General features: G+C 42.9%; 1 protein-coding gene and 1 pseudogene across 5 annotated transcripts in view; one reads left to right on the top strand and one right to left on the bottom strand.

Moving 5' to 3' along the window:
- The window catches only part of ADD1 (adducin 1), a 73158-nt gene that overhangs the window by 38367 nt on the left and 18911 nt on the right, over nucleotides 1–15880 (bottom strand). The gene's annotated exons all lie outside the window — the stretch shown is intronic.
- Nucleotides 4276–15880, top strand: part of LOC308566415 (E3 ubiquitin-protein ligase RING2 pseudogene) — a 30525-nt pseudogene continuing 18920 nt past the window's right edge. The window contains exon 1 of the transcript in view: nucleotides 4276–7506. The product of the transcript in view is annotated as an E3 ubiquitin-protein ligase RING2 pseudogene (transcript). The remainder of the gene's footprint in view (nucleotides 7507–15880) is intronic.

Raw genomic sequence — 15880 nt, 5'->3', positions numbered from 1 at the left:
GATGGAAACCTGCAACCTAGGTATGTGCCCTGACTGGTAATCGAACCCACAAACTTTTTGGTGTGCAGCACAATGCTCCTACCGAGTGAGCCACCTGGCCAGGGCTGGCACTGTTAGCTTTATAATGTGCACATACAGGATGGGGCAAAAGGAGGTTTACAGTTGTGAGTACTCGGTTTATCCTTGTGTTATTATTTATAAATTATTATGTTATTTTCCATATGAACTAAAAACTTACTTTCATCCGGCCCTGTAAATCCTCTAGGAATCACGTTAAGATACAAATTCAGATTCAGTAGGTCTGGGTGAGGCCTGAGATTCTGTATGTCTCATGAGCTCCCATGTGGTACCAATGTCACTGAACTTGAATCACAAGGCTGTAAAGAATAGTTTATTTATACAAAAAATAGTCTGTGGTACTTAGGAAAAAATTTTTAAAGAAAAAATAAATTTGAATATTGCCCTTCTGAAACCTAAAGATATGATAGAAGTAACTGAAAGTGACAGTATCTCAAACACTGAAAGACAAAGCATGAAAGCAACAAGAGACTAAAAGTCAATAAGGAATAAATGAACTGATGACCTAAATGTAGTCTTTAAATGTTTCCTTTAAAATTTTTAGTTTAGCCCAGCCAGGCATGGCTCAGCGGTTGAGCATCAATCTAGGATCTAGGAGATCGCGGTTCGATTCCCAGTCTGGGCACATGCCCAGGTTGCAGGCTCGATCCCCAGCAGGGGACGTGCAGAAGGCAGCGATCAATGACCCTCATCATTGATGTTTCTATCTCTCCCTCTCCTTTCCTCTCTCTGAAATTAATAAAGACATTTTTAAAAATTTGGAAAAAAAAAAGAGGCAACTATAACTGCTTCCTGGTTCCCAGAGCTGACTGGAAGAAACTTTGTAAAACCAACATGTTAAAGATAAGGCAGAGACTGCTCCTGTTTTATTGTAAGTTGCCGTGTGAATGGGATAAGATAAAGAATTCAACCAGATATAGGTGCATTTCATTCCTTCAATAAGGAATTCTATAAACTTAAATCAAAATATACATGTTCTGAGCCCAATCATTAAAAATAAATATCCCCCAGCCCGGCCGGCCATGGCTCAGCAGTTGAGCCTCGACCTAGGATCCAGGCGATCAGGGTTCGATTCCCGGTCAGGGCACATGCCCAGGTTGTGGGCTCTATCAATGACTCTCTCTGTTTCTATCTCTCTCTCTCCCTCTCTCCTTTCCTATCTCTGAAATCAATAAAGATATATTTTTTAAAAATAAATAAATAAAAATAAACATCCCCTGGACAGGTGGCTTGGTTGATTGGAGCATCATCAGGTACAACAAAAGGCTGTGGGTTCGATTCCTAGTCAGGGCACATACCGAGGTTGATGGTTCCATCCCCAGCTGGGGCACTTATGGGAGGCAACCAATCGATGTTTCCCTCCCTCTCTCCCTCCCCCTCTCTTCCTCCCTCCCTCTCTCTCTCCCCCCCTCCCTCTCTCTCTCCCCCTCCCTCTCTCTCTCCCTCTCTCTCCCCCACTCTCTCTGAAAAGCAATGGAAAAAATAGCCTCAGGTGAGGATTAAAAAAAATTCTGGCAACTTAATTTTTAAAATAGGAACAATCAATGTCTAATACATTGTAACATAAATATTAAAATCTCAATGCAGTATTATAAAACTATGAAGTTCTTTAGTATAATATATATAAGATTATAAGATGTTTAAGTGAAAACCATAAAATTTCCTATTCTATAATCTTATCAATATTATAATCACACACAGACAAGATAATATCATGGTAGACAAGCTGTATTAAAGTTGAATAAATTGATTCAAGAAGCATGGATTAATGTTTCTCTATCTTAATATCCCATAAACTGCTATGATTTTACCTGTGTAAAATTTTAAAGATTTCACAAATCTTAACATGTTGATACCTAAATCAATGAAATCTCCGGGAACAGTACTTTCAGACATACACACCCACATAACCCAAAGTCTGGATGAACCACGACAAACACGCCTGGCCTGCCCATGTGACACCCCACATTCAGCCACCTGCCTCCATCCTGACCATACCACTCTCATCTAGGTCATTACCACCTACCTCCTGGACACGCAACAGCCCCCTAACCAGTTTCTCCACCTGCAATCTCCTGGCAGCGCCCACAACAATCCATTCTCCACGGCTAGGCCAACGGGTAGTTCAAAATCATGTCACTCTCCCTGCTTAACACCTGACAGCTAATAAAAGGACTTTAGCTGGATCTTGACTCAAACAACTGTATAATAAAAATCTAAAAATGACATTTGGGCCCTGGCCAGTGTGGCTTAGATGGCTGGGGCATCCTTTTGTACACAGAGGGTCATGGATTTGATTCCAGGTCGGGGCACTTGCCTAGGTTGCGGGTTCAGTCCGTGGTTGGGGCGTGTGCAGGAGGCAGCAAATTGATCTCTCTCTCTTTCTCTCTCTCTCTCTCCCTCCCCTCTCCTCCTCCCTCCCTCCATTTCTCTTTCTAAAATCAGTGAGCATGTCCTCGGGTGAGGGTATTTTTAAAATAAATAGTAAAAATAAAAAGGACATTTGGAAGATTCAGAAATCTGAACACTAACTAGACTTGGATGGCATCAAAAAAATGACTGTCACAAATCTGAGGTGTGATATCATCACGGTCACATTAGATACTTACAGAATATTTATGGATGAAATGACAGGACACTGTATGGTGTGAAGGCAGAGTAAGGGTTACACAAGAGAAACAAGACTGGCCATGAGTTACTAATTACTGACGCTGAATGAAGAATAAAAATACAATGGTTCATTACACCATTGTATTTTGTATGTTTCTGAAATGCTCTGAGAATAAAATACCTCCAGACCTTACATACACTGGTTTCTGCCTGCCTTCAGGTGAACACATTTCTGCATGTTCTTTCAGACAGATATTACTGATACTGGGATGAAAGGCTATTTTAAGATTAAAATCCCTTCTTTCTGCATAGTATGTCACTCTGCCTAGTATGTCATTTATTGACCTGGAAATAACAATGGGTACCCTGGAATATTCTTTCTTAGCCCCAAGAGAATCCATCCTTACTAATGTGTAACTAAACCTCAGATCAGACACCAGACAAATTTTTGCTTCTCTAAGATATCTAATGGGCTTATTCTAAAGCTTTTGGGCAGATACCACTATTTCTTGGCATTTTCCTTCTGGTACAGATATTTTGCTAATAGCTAACTATTCCAACCACTCACATAATTCACTTTTGAATCCTTAAAGGCAGAACACTCAAACCACAGGCTGAAACCAGAAGGTGGCTACTACTGAGATTCTCTGGGCAAGGTGTCTGCTAGAAAACCCAGTCTCATCCACTGTTAAATGCTCTTAAAACATGTCTCAGAAAGCATAATGACTGCCGGGAGATAATGAATTATTTTTCCACGGAAAAAAACAGGAGGTATCACATATGCTTAGTGAAAGTGGTGGCCTCTGCTGGTGTCCTAGGCCACCTGACATCCAACTCCAGACAGCTTTTGGCATTGTCAATAGGAGAACAGGAAAGGAGTAGACTCTGCAGTACCTTCCTTTATTTCTAGTAACTCCTGGTGCTCAATACATCTCCATAGAGCTACTTTCCACATTATGTGAAGACATCAGGCATAAAAAGTTACAAAACCAGCAGGAGACAATACACAAACAAATATAAGCAAAGACTCTTGGGGCCACAACAGAAATCTACTTACACACTAGCAGGGAGAACACGTCCAGTGGTGGGGGCAGAAAGAGCAGACAGAGGGTGTTATGGGATGAATTGTGTCCCCCCAAATTGATGTTGAAGCCTGAACCCCCAGTACCTCAGAATGTGACCTTATGTGGAAATAGGGTCTTTGCAGATTAGTTAAGATGAGGTGTTACCAACAGGAAAGTTGGACATAGACAGGAATACAGGGAGAACACCACATGCAGATCAGCTGAGGTGATGCTCTACAAGCCAAGGAGCTCACGGAAGCCAGCACATCACCAGCAGCTGGGGCAAGACCTGGATCAGACTCTCCCTCAGCCTCAGAAGGAACCTCCCCTGCGACACCCTGATCTTGCACTTCTGGTCTCCAGAACTGGCAGACAAGTTTCTGTTGTTTACACCACCCAATTTGCAGTACTCTGTCATGGCAGCCCCAGGAAACTAATATACAGGGCTGTCCAGAAAGCTTCACAGAAGAGATGCTTTTATTTTATTTATTTATTTTAAAATATTTTTATTGGTTTTAGAGAGAAAGGGAGGGAGAGAGAGAAACATCAACGTGAGAAACATCGATTGGTTGCCTCCCATACATGACCCGATTGGGGATCAAACCCATAGCCTGGGTATGTGCCCTGAACGTAAATGGAACCAGCAACCTTTCAGTGCCTGGGATGGCGCTCAACCAACCGAGCGTCGCACCGGCCAGGGCAAGAGATGCTTTTATAGGTAAGTAGGTGCTTCCAGGGGGCTTGGGACAGGTGGCGTCACCTGGTGAATGAACACCTACTGAGCTTTAAAGACGGCAGCACAGAAGAGAGCACAGCAAGGGAGCGGTCAACATCCCACTCTTCACACGCGGTGCCTGGCAGCAGCTCCAAGGAGCCTTTAATGACCTACCTGAACTAGTCAGCCTCTCTTCAAACCTTTCCTCAAGCCCCAACTCAAATAGTTCCTGTTCTGATGCTTTTCAAGGCCCTGAGCTTGGCACTTGGCCTCCTGTGTTCCAAGACACCTTAGCCTCACCTCTTTTCAGTCTGTTCCATCACCAGTCTGCAGGCCCATGAAGAATGGGGACACTTAATTTCCAACTCATTTTTGTAAACGAGCCCTGGGAGAGAGTTCCACAAATAGTCGGGACTCGGCAGATACTTTTGTTTGTTCTTGAAGTAGGATACCTGCTGCAAGGGACACCCTAACTTCTCTGGAAGAGCTCGGTGAGGCTCACATCCGGAATGAAACGGCACCATTTGTTTACTGAAACAAAACTCAATGAAACAGAAGGGGACTCACCAAAAAACAGTAACCAAGTGAGGTGATGGATATGTTCACTAACCTGATTGTGGAAATCAGTTCACAATGTACACACAGATCGAATTATCATGCTGTACCCTTTAAATACATTACAGTTTTGTCAATTATACCTCAATAAAGCTAGAAAAAGAAAGCTAAAAAATAAATAAAAGTGGAGCCTTTGATGAAAAGAGTAACAAGATTTTTTTAAATTTATTCTTCTAGTTGACATACAATATTGTATTAGTTTCAGGTGTAAAACACAGTGATTAGACATTTACATACCTTAGGAAGTGATCAACCATAAGTCTATACCCACCTTGCACCAAACAGTTATTACGATATTACTGACTGTACCCCCAGGTTGTACTTTACATCCCAGTGACTGTTTTGACCTCTTAATCCCTTCACCTTTTCCACCCCACTCCCCCTCCAACTGGCAACCATCAGTTCTCTGTATGAGTTTTTGTTTTGTTCATTTATTTTGGCTTTTAGATTCCACATACAAGTGAAATCATATGATACTTGACTTTCTCTGAAGAGTGACAAGTCTTTAAACAGGCTTCGAGGAACCGACACTTAGCGCTAAGCCTTGGCAAAGGGCTGGGAACCGTGCTGCAGAGACAGTCCACACCCTGTCCGGTGCCTAGGGTGGGAAAGCAGAAGAGACTGGGACACCCCAGCCATAAATTCATCAGAAACCTACAACTCTGTGAGGGGTGCTGTGCCAGTCAACGAAAGGGGAACCCCTTTTCTACAGACAGGAGGAAGCCCAACACTGAAGCCCTCCCCAAATAAAAGGGAACCCACCACCATGAGTCAGAACCCTCACTGTGAACATTCCAAGCCAGCTCCCTACTTCTCCTGCAGGACAGACGCCCTCCTATGTTTAGGGTTCCTCTGCACAGCTTCAGGCTCAAGAAGCATGTGCGCCCTGCTTGGGAAGCAGAGCTCAGTGGAAGCCTTTCATTCTTCTGATGAGATTATTTCTATTCCTGTCTCTCCAGATGTTCTCTTACAGATGAAACTGCTCAAAAGTCCCCTTTTAAATAGTCACTATTTACTATGTATGATTAGAAACTCATTTTCATATGTATGAACTCACTTTTTTCTGCAGATAAGGAAACAGGCCCAAAGCAGTTCAGTAGCCAGTAGTAGGGTTGCTAGGGTCTGAACTCAGGCTGCCTGGCTCCAGAGCACCTGCCCTTAAACTCTACTACGTACCACCTCTGGCCATCACATGCCCCAGCAAGCTTAACTTAAAAAAAGAGAGCAAGCTCTGGCCAGGTAGCTCAGTTGGTCAGAGCATCGCCCATACGCCAAGTTTACGAGTTCAATCCCCGATCCGGGCACATACAAGAATTAACAAATGAGGGCTCGCCATACTGTGCGGCGGCTTGGACCCGAGTCTCGCTCAGGCCACGGCCAGCGGAGTCCCGGGCTGGGGCAGGAGCCGCAATGCCTCAGGCTGTGCAGACGAATGGAACTCAACCATTAAGCAAAACATGGGAACTCAGTTTATATGAATTACAACAAACACCTCAGGAGGCACTAACAGACGGCTCAGAAATTGTGGTTTCACCTCGAAGTCCACACAGTGAATTAATGTGCCCAATTTGTTCGGATATGTTAAAGAACACCATGACTACAAAGGAGTGTTTACACTGTTTTTGTGCAGACTGCATTATCACAGCCCTCCAAAGTGGCAATAAAGAATGTCCTACATGTCGGAAAAAGCTAGTTTCCAAAAGATCACAGAGGCCAGACCCAAACTTTGATGCACTCATCAGCAAAATTTATCCAAGTCGTGATGAGTACAAAGCTCATCGAGAGGGAGTGTTAGCCAGGATCAACAAGCACACTAATCAGCAGGCACCCAGTCACAGCACTGAGGAAGGACTGAAGGTACAGGCCATGACCAGATTACAGCGAGGCAAGAAACAACAGACTGAAAATGGCAGTGGAGCAGAAGACAATGCTGACAGTTCTCACTGTAGTAATGCATCCACACAGCAATCAGGAAGCAGGGCCTGGTAACAAGCGGACCAAAACTTCAGATGACTCTGAGCTTGAGCTTGATAACAACAATGCAACAGTGGCAACTGACCCGGTAATAGATGGTGCTAGTGAAACTGAGTTAGTATTCAGGCCTCATCCCACACTGATGGAAAAAGATGACAGTGCACAGACAAGATACATAAAGGCCTCCGGTAACGCTCTGTAGATCACTCATCCAAGTATCTGGCTGTGAGGTTGGCTTTAGAAGAACTCGGAAGCAAAGGAGAATCAAACCAGATGAACCTTGATACAGCCAGTGAGAAGCAGTGTACCATTTACACAGCCACAGCCAGCGCGCAGGTCACTGTGTTAAACGGCTCCTTTTCTTTGGAACTGGTCAGTGAGAAATACCGGAAAGTGAACAAACCCATGGAACTTTATTATGCACCCACAAAGGAGCTTTTACTAAAACCAGTCTGGAGAATGAACTTTTTTATAGCCTATTTCTTTATTACTAAAGATGTGTCATCATTACTTTTATGGACAGTATCTTGGGTATGCTGTTAAGCTTTCTTCCTGAGCCAGCTTCGTTCACACTATGAGAATCTTTTCCCTTCCTTTTTGGAAGGGACCAGTTATTCAGAACTTTTTCTTTCCTTTGAAAAGTATATCTAAGCTGCATGTCTTTAAAAGTATGGACTTATCTGGAGCGCCCTCTGACCCAGTAACTTTCGGTTCTGTTCTTTTTTTTTTAACCCTCACTCAAGGGTGTTTTTATCAGTTTTTACAGAGAGAGAAGGGGGAGAGAGAAATATCAGTGTGAGAAACACCGATCGGTTGCCTTCTGTACACGCCCTAACCAGGGGTCAACCTGCAGCCTGGGTCTGTGCCCTGACCGGGGGTCAAGCCTGCACCTTTTGGTGTACGGGACAGGGCTCCAACCAACCGAGCCTCCCGGCCAGGGCATGGTTCTGTACGCTTAAGATTCAGTTGGCCATCTTTTTTTCTCCCCTCAAAAGTTCAGGCCTTACAAAGTGTGAAATAACATGTATTTTGACTTTCCTAGAGCCTTGTGTGTTTATAGTTTCCTATGTAAGCTGTAGTATCTTCATGAAGATCAAGGCTCAAATTCACTGGTTAAAAATCAGTTCTCATGGGGTTATTGTTTTCATGGTATTTTCTTCCGTACTATCTTTTTTTTTTAAAAGGTTCTTTATGAACTTAGTGTCCACAGTCATGCAATGTTATTTTTTCCCACCTCCCCCCCCTAATTTTGGAATTTCTGATCCTGGGAAAGAGAATCAAACCAAATCTCAAGTTCACTGAGAACTTGTTTCATTTATAGATTTCACTCAAGAAAGAAATACTGGTCTTATGTAGTCTCCAAGTGTATATTTAAAGAGGGCTTTTTTGTATTAGTTCTCCTGTCACTTCAGTTCTTCATTATGTATGTTTGATGATTTTTCCTATTAAAATACCAGAGATACGGAGATATTTTGCACTTTAGCCTTGATGAAAAGCTTCCCCAGTTCTTTCTATGTTGGTAGCTATGTAAGTTAAGAATAACATGGAAAAAAAAAAAAAAAGAATAACATGGCACATAGAACCAACAATGGGGAAAATGTTTGCTTCTGTGTGAAGTGTTTAGTATTATGGGTTGCCATGTATCAGCTTATAAATTTGGTGCTCTGCTAATTACACTCTAGAGAAGCAAGTTAACAGAGCTTGAGACCTGCCTTGATATGTAGTAAAAGATAATTCTATAGAAGGTCAGCCACTAGGGTAAAAGTCATTCTCTTCTCAATTTAGTTTTATACTGAGGGGCAGTGTTTGGACCCAGAAGGCCTTATGATGGCAGGTCAGAAATAAGATGGACTCGTGTGTTATTTCTTTCATCCCTGTTCTGATTTCAAGTATGTTTCCAAGTTTGTATTATAACAGTATTTACAAAGACACGTTTGCATTGAGAAATTAACCCTAAAGGGCTTTTGCCAGGGGGGGCTAGTCCTTCAGAACTATTGTAACTAAAGCCTATCTAGTCGTATCTATTTATCTGTCATTTTTGACATTTTGGGGACAGCTTGAGGTTTTAAATCTTCAGCCTAATAAGAAAACTTAAAGGCTTATTAAATTTTTTACCATTTTACTGAAAATACTTAAAATCTGTTTTTATAGTTGTTTTGGTAATCTGTGCCATGAAATTTGGAAACCACCAAAAGTCAAGGGAAATTTTGTATTCAATTACTTTTTCTGGTGTAATGTTACATTGCATAGACTATTAATACATGTCCACTCAATATAACCCTGGTTTTGTGATATAACTGTTCAGATTTTTTCGGTGCCATTAGATTAGTGGTTGCATTAAATAACTAAAATTCCCATTGTGATTATTAATTGAAATTTTGTCTTTAAGCAAAAAGTTATTTGTGAATATAAGCTTTGTGCTTAGAAAATGTATGTTTTTATCTGTCAGTTTGAGGGGATGTAAATTCTACATCATTAGTGAATTCATGTGGATGTGCAGTCCTTTGCAAAATATAGCTATAGGTATTAGATACTTGATAAGAGTATTGAGTGCAGTGGTGTGTGTGTGTGTGTGTGTGTGTGTGTGTGTGTGTGTGTGTGTGTGTGTTGGGGGTGGGTACTGTTTATCATCACTACCAACCAAGATTTTATAAAGTATTATCTAAATAAATTCTGTAACCACCATCTCAGCTGAGGAACAAAAGGCTCACCAAATGTGGTGAGCCCTTTGGATACATTATCATTTAAAAATTTACTATGGTAAAATATAAAACCAAATTTACCATTTTAATCATTTTTTAAGTATACGGTTTAGTGCATTAAGTACATTCACAATATCGTGTAACCATCACCACTATTTCCTGAACTATTTTTTATCATGCCAAACAAACTCTGTACCTGTTAAAAGAGTAACTCCCCATTTTCTCCCCCAACTCCAGCCTCTGGTAACCACCTCTGTTCTACTTTCTCTCTTTGAATTTGACTGTTTTAGTCACCTTATGTAAGTAGAATCATACAATATTTGTTCTTTGTGTCTTATTTCATATGTTTTCAGGTGTCATCCATGTTGTAACATGTATCAGAATTTCATTCCTTTTTATGGCTGAATAATATTCCATTGTATGTATATACACAGTTTGTTCATCTCTTGATGGACACTTAGATTGATGGACATTTTTTGCTATTGTGAATAATGCTATGAGAGAAAAAAAGAATTAACCAATGATGCATAAAAAAGTGGAACAACAAATAGATGTTTTCTTTCTCTCTCTCTCTCTAAAAATCAATAAAGTTTTTTTAAAAAAGAGGGCAAAAGTAAAAAGTAAAACCGAATCAGAGCTATGCTTCCCAGCCTTGTCGCCCACACTCAGGCTTTAATTAGGACTTGATTGTCTGGTGGGTTCCCTTGCTTCCTCTCTTCTTTATGACCAACAATTAATTCGCAGGTTCCCAGCCTAATCTTCCACGCTGCACTGAGCTTTCACACAGCTATGCACCTGCTGCTGTGTTTCTCTCACCTATGGCATTTAACCAGTCCCTGTGTATCACTGGAGATCCCAGTTCCTGCTTAAGGCGGCAGGGTCACAAGTGGAGAAGAAAGTGGGGTGAACGCACAAGGAACTTAAAAAGGGGTTGGTTTACTTGGAAGGAAGGCGAGGGGTCTAGGTAGAAGGAGATGCCCAGGAAGTCTCGCTGTCCACACACACTCACACACGAGGCGCGCAGCAGGGTGACCGCTGTGAGTACGTGAAGTTTGTTTCTTATATTATTACTTGTTTGTATTATGTAAACCTACTTTTGTCCACCCAGATACACACACACACACACACACACACACGAATGGACAAAAGTGTATATATATATGAGATTGATTTACAAAACAGAAAAATTTAAAAATAAAAGACCGTTAAGAACACAAGCACAATCAGCGTCACAAGGCAAGAATGAGCAGAGCACACGCACGCTGCGCTGACTGCAGCCCGATGGTGTCAAGTGCTCGTCTGAAGCTTACAGCTGAATACACATCTTCCGTTTTCCTGGGGTGGCCCTATCCTGACTTCACAGGTGATAAAGTGTAGGTCCTAAGAGGCTGTCGTCTTAGCCTGAGGCAGACAGTAAGTTAGAACTCTCGAGGTGCCCTGGGAATGTACAGGGTTAAATGAGCCCCCCGTCTCTCTCCAAAGTGACTGTTCTCCACCAGAACCACTGACAAGAGCACTTCTTTACCCCACACGGGCTCCACTGCACAGCCACCCCTTGCACCAAAGCACTGGAGTGCCGGCTTCTGCACGCAAAGGGGGTTCATCCCCTAAGAAACCAAGCAGGTACGACGCACCTTCCTGTCATCAGGGGACAAAGGCAAGGTTTGCTGCTGACCAGCAGGGCACCATCACACTGGCTGGCCCTGGAGCCCACAGCCCCCCACCGCCTGGGAGACAGACCAGGTTTCATCCATTTCTGCGGCCTGACAGCATCCCACGCTGCCGCCTCCGAGCAGGTGCTCCACGCGCGCGCTGCACTGGGGAGTCGGTGGGTGGTAGAGGACCTTGGAGCCTTTCTCACTCAATGTTATACAGGTCTTTTTCGTAATTTAAATGTGACCCCTTCATATTATTTTATTTTTTTGTTAATTCTCACCTAAGGATATTTTTTCCATTGATTTTTAGAGAGCAGAAGAGAGGGAGGGGGAGAGAAAGAGAAAAAGAGACACAGCAACTGGCTGCCTCCCAACTGGGGCCAGGGATCAAACCTGCAAACCCTTTGGTGCTCTGGCCAACACTCTAACCACTGTGCCACACTGGCCAGGGCTGACCCTTTCATCTTAAAAGTAGGAAAACTGAGGCTCAGAGAAGGGAGGAGATGGCAGAGAGCAGCAGCCTGGTGTGCCAGACCAGGGCCAAGTCTGAAGTCCGCCATGCTGTTTACTAGCTGTGTGATCCTGGACAAGGTGCTTAACTTCTCTCTGCAACTGTTTCCTCATCTATAAACTGGGTGCTGTAATGGCAACCTTGAGAGACATGGTAAGAAGTGTTGTTTGGCGAGCATTTAGCAGAGTGTCGGCAGGCAGGCAGTGGACACATAGTAGGGGTTGCTACAATTACTGGACAAGCCTAGGACCAAAGTGTCCTGGCCAGGTCTGTGCACATTCCACAGCACAGAACTGCTTCTTGCTCATATTTTTATTATTGAAACAAATAACTGAAAATTTCTGATATCTGTCACAATTACATCTGGTTTTAAAAATATGATAAAATTAGTTTCTCATGTAATTTATTTCTCATTATCACTACCACTTTCCTATGTTAATATCCAAATAACTTCTAAAGTCTTTAAAAATTCCAACTGATAATTAAAGGGGAAAATTATGAAAGTCTTAATAATCAGAAATTTAAAAAAACACCAAAAACAAATTTAGACAAAGAAAAATTATGCCTCATATTACAAATATTTACTAGTTTTACTTAATCAAATGGCTTCGTTTCAAAGAGAGCAACACTCTAGAAGGCTCTGCTCCCATGCAGCTGACACAGAAGCCAAAGGGTAGCTCCTTATTTTCATGGCTCCATGTTCATTCATCCATCAAATATGTACCAAGCACCTACATGAGGCTAACGGGGCCAGGCACTGTTCTTCAATCTGGACGCTTGGGGGACATCAAGGTACAAACAGATTTCTGCCTTCAGGGAATTTACATTACAGCAGAGGTGGCCTAGCAGTAAACAAGATCATAAGTCAATCACACAGAATTTTAGAAAGCACCAAGTACTACAGGTAGGGACTGGGAGGACAGGGAGGTGGGGAGGCAACTGGCAACGTTTGGTAGTTAGGGCTCAGAAGAAGGCGACACCGCAGTGGGGAGGGTGTTAGGCTGGAGTGAGGGCTGGCTTTGTTTGGGAGCAGGAGAGGGGAATAAAACTAGTCTGTTTATCATCATTTTCTTTAAGCACTGAGATATTTATATTTCATCGATATTTTGGTAAATAAGCAAACAAAGATACAAAGAGGTCCACTCAAACCTAATGAATCCAAAACAGAGCCCTGAATTTTCCCTAGGTCTCACCTCCGTTTCTACTCCTAAACTCTTGTAGCTCGTTCTCCACAGTAACGTGATCAAATCATGTCCTGCCCCTGCTTGATGCCCATCGATGGTTTCCCACAAGCCCCAGGATAAATCTGAACTCTTGACCACCACCAGCAGGGACCTCCCCAGTGTGGCCCACAGCCATCTTTCTGAGGTGCGGTCTCATACACACCAGCCTCCCTTCTGACCACAAACACCCCACTCCTTCCTGCCTCAGAGCCCTCAGACCTGCTCTTCTCTGCCCGGAACACTGATTCCAGCTACTCTGAGTGCATTACTCCTTGTCAGCCAGGTGTCAGGTCAAATTTCACCTCCAAATTTTGAGACTGGTTTCCCTGAGTACCCAATTTAGAGTACCCCCACTCCAAGCTCTCTCAAACCACCCAGGGTGTTCTGAGTTTTCCTTCCCTTCAGGGCATTTATCACCACAGTCAGAAAACTGACTCTGGAGCCAGACTCCTGCTCTGTAAGCCTGAGGAATGGTCTTAACTTCTCTGGTCTCAACTCCCATGTCTGAAATAACGAGGCTAACAGTGCCGCCTCAGAGCGAATGCACGTTTCTGCTTAGAACAGTGTCTGACACGCAGGAGCACTCCAGTGTTAGCTACCAGGATTACTGTCAGAAATTCATTGCCTGTCTCCCCTATTAGAATGTAACCCCCAAGAGGGCAGATTTGTCTGCCTCATTCATTACTGTATTCACAGGGCTAAACTTAATAGGCCCTCAATAACTATACATTGAGGCACAAATCCAGTCCAGGGCTAACACTCTGGTCTGGCAATGCTAAATCTGAACACCAGAGGTATTTGACTGTAAGAAAAGCCGTCACTTTGCTTCATTCAATCACAACTGACGTATAACTAAAGAGGCTCTGGGGACAGGGCAGCTAACTAGACTCCAAATCTGAAGTTCCAGAATGCAAATGAACAATCTGTGTATCAAACTAGGTTTTGTGTTTTGACTTACCTGGGTTTTATGTTTCTAAGAATTACGTCAATTCCCAAAGTTGGTACACAAAGCAAAAGTAGCTTTATATCTGTCTCTAACAGGCTAGACTTGGAGACTCAAGCCAGTACAATTCCCAGAGGAAAGGAAATAAGAGCAAGGAAAAGAGAATTCTAGACCTCCCCCCTAAGTGTGTTGCTGGGACGTTAGGGGGGACTGCTTAACAACACTAACCTAAGACGAGAGTGTTTCCCTGAAAAATCTATGGACCGTTATCAGGGGCACAGTTTAACAGTTATGAAACAGTAGGATGGAAAGTATTTAGTTGTATAAATTATCTCATGAGTAAATGTGGCCCATACTTCAACTTGTTAAAAAGGCAGAGACAGTACTGGATTGCAGCCATGTAACAAGGCAAATACACAACAGTCAACACGGCTAGACTGGCTTCCGTCAACCTCTCCACTCGGCAGCCCCCAGTATCTGCTGGCTGAATAAGATCAGGCTGTTTGCTTGTCTCTTTCTGAGTGGTTGTGATAGCTCTGTTCTCCATCATCTGCCTGAAATCAGTGTCCCATGGGAGGCCAGTAGGTGGTAAGTTAAGTACATGAGTGGGTGACCCTCAGGTCCTACAACTGCTGAAAATCAGTGATAATGAATGGCAAGGAGGAAGGCTTTGGGGTCATCAGGGCTCACACCCCAGCCCAGATCCTTCCTAGGAACGTGCCCTGGGCAAGCTCACTATTTGTACTCCAGTCTTTTCATTGGTAGAAGGGTTACAATAACAATACCTATCTCACAAGACTGTGGAGGAGTGGGCACGGTACACTCAACATGAAGCCCTGTTCACTGGCTAGCATAAGCTTGACAGCTGGTAGCTGAAACTCCTCCCCTTGGCTTTCAAACACCTGGCATACAGACCTGGTGTTGCTAAGTGCAGAGCATCGGCGCTCACACCGAAGGGTCTCAGGTTCGATTCCCAGTCAAGGACATGTACCTGGGTTGCGGGTTTCCCTGGGCCCAGCTGGAGCGTATGCGGGAGGCAACCAATCGATGTCTCTCTCACACGGATGTTATGTTTCTCTCTCTCTCTCACTTCTACTCTCTCTAAAAATCAATGGAAAAAATATCCTCGAGTGAGGATTAACAAAACAAACCAACCAACCTGGAATATAATAAAACACACTGAACACTAATCAACACTGAGCAAATTAGTCTTTAATAATGAAAATTCCCTAGAATTATTTTACTTACATAAATGAATGTCAATGGCTCTCAAATATCAACCCTACTTATTAAAAGTACTAAAATTTGGGGGACTGAGGGGAACCCTGTAATTTTTGCACATCACTTTTGTTTAAAAAGGAAAACAAACTGGCTAAAAACAAGTCTAACATCTGTGTATGCACAGGGCTTTAAAAACCTTAGAATTATGAGGCTAGAGGTTAAAATTTTAGAAACGAAATCTTTTCAATTTGAGGAAAAAACAATTTGGAGGACAGTAGAAAAGATCCACATTCTGTAAACAACTGATTTTACTCAGACACACTAAGGGGCAATTCTGTCACAGGAACTGCGGAAGAAATCCCTCCAGGCACAGGCTGAAACATCAAGCAGTATGCCCATCAAGGTGAAAGTCTAAAGCCCAGAGGGGGCTGATCTCTCTTTTCAAAGGAGCAAAGATGACTCCTATCCCTCCCATCTGTCATTTAATACTTAGCTAAATAGCACCAGCACTTTTAACCTGAACTTAACCCGGCTTTGAAATGAGTGAATAAGTCATTCTTTCCCAAGTA

The sequence above is a fragment of the Miniopterus schreibersii genome (assembly GCF_964146895.1).
Source record: "Miniopterus schreibersii genome assembly, chromosome: 1".
Taxonomy (NCBI): domain Eukaryota; kingdom Metazoa; phylum Chordata; class Mammalia; order Chiroptera; family Miniopteridae; genus Miniopterus; species Miniopterus schreibersii.
The sequence above is the reverse complement of the archived record's forward strand: the minus strand, read 5'-3'. Positions and strand labels throughout refer to the sequence as shown.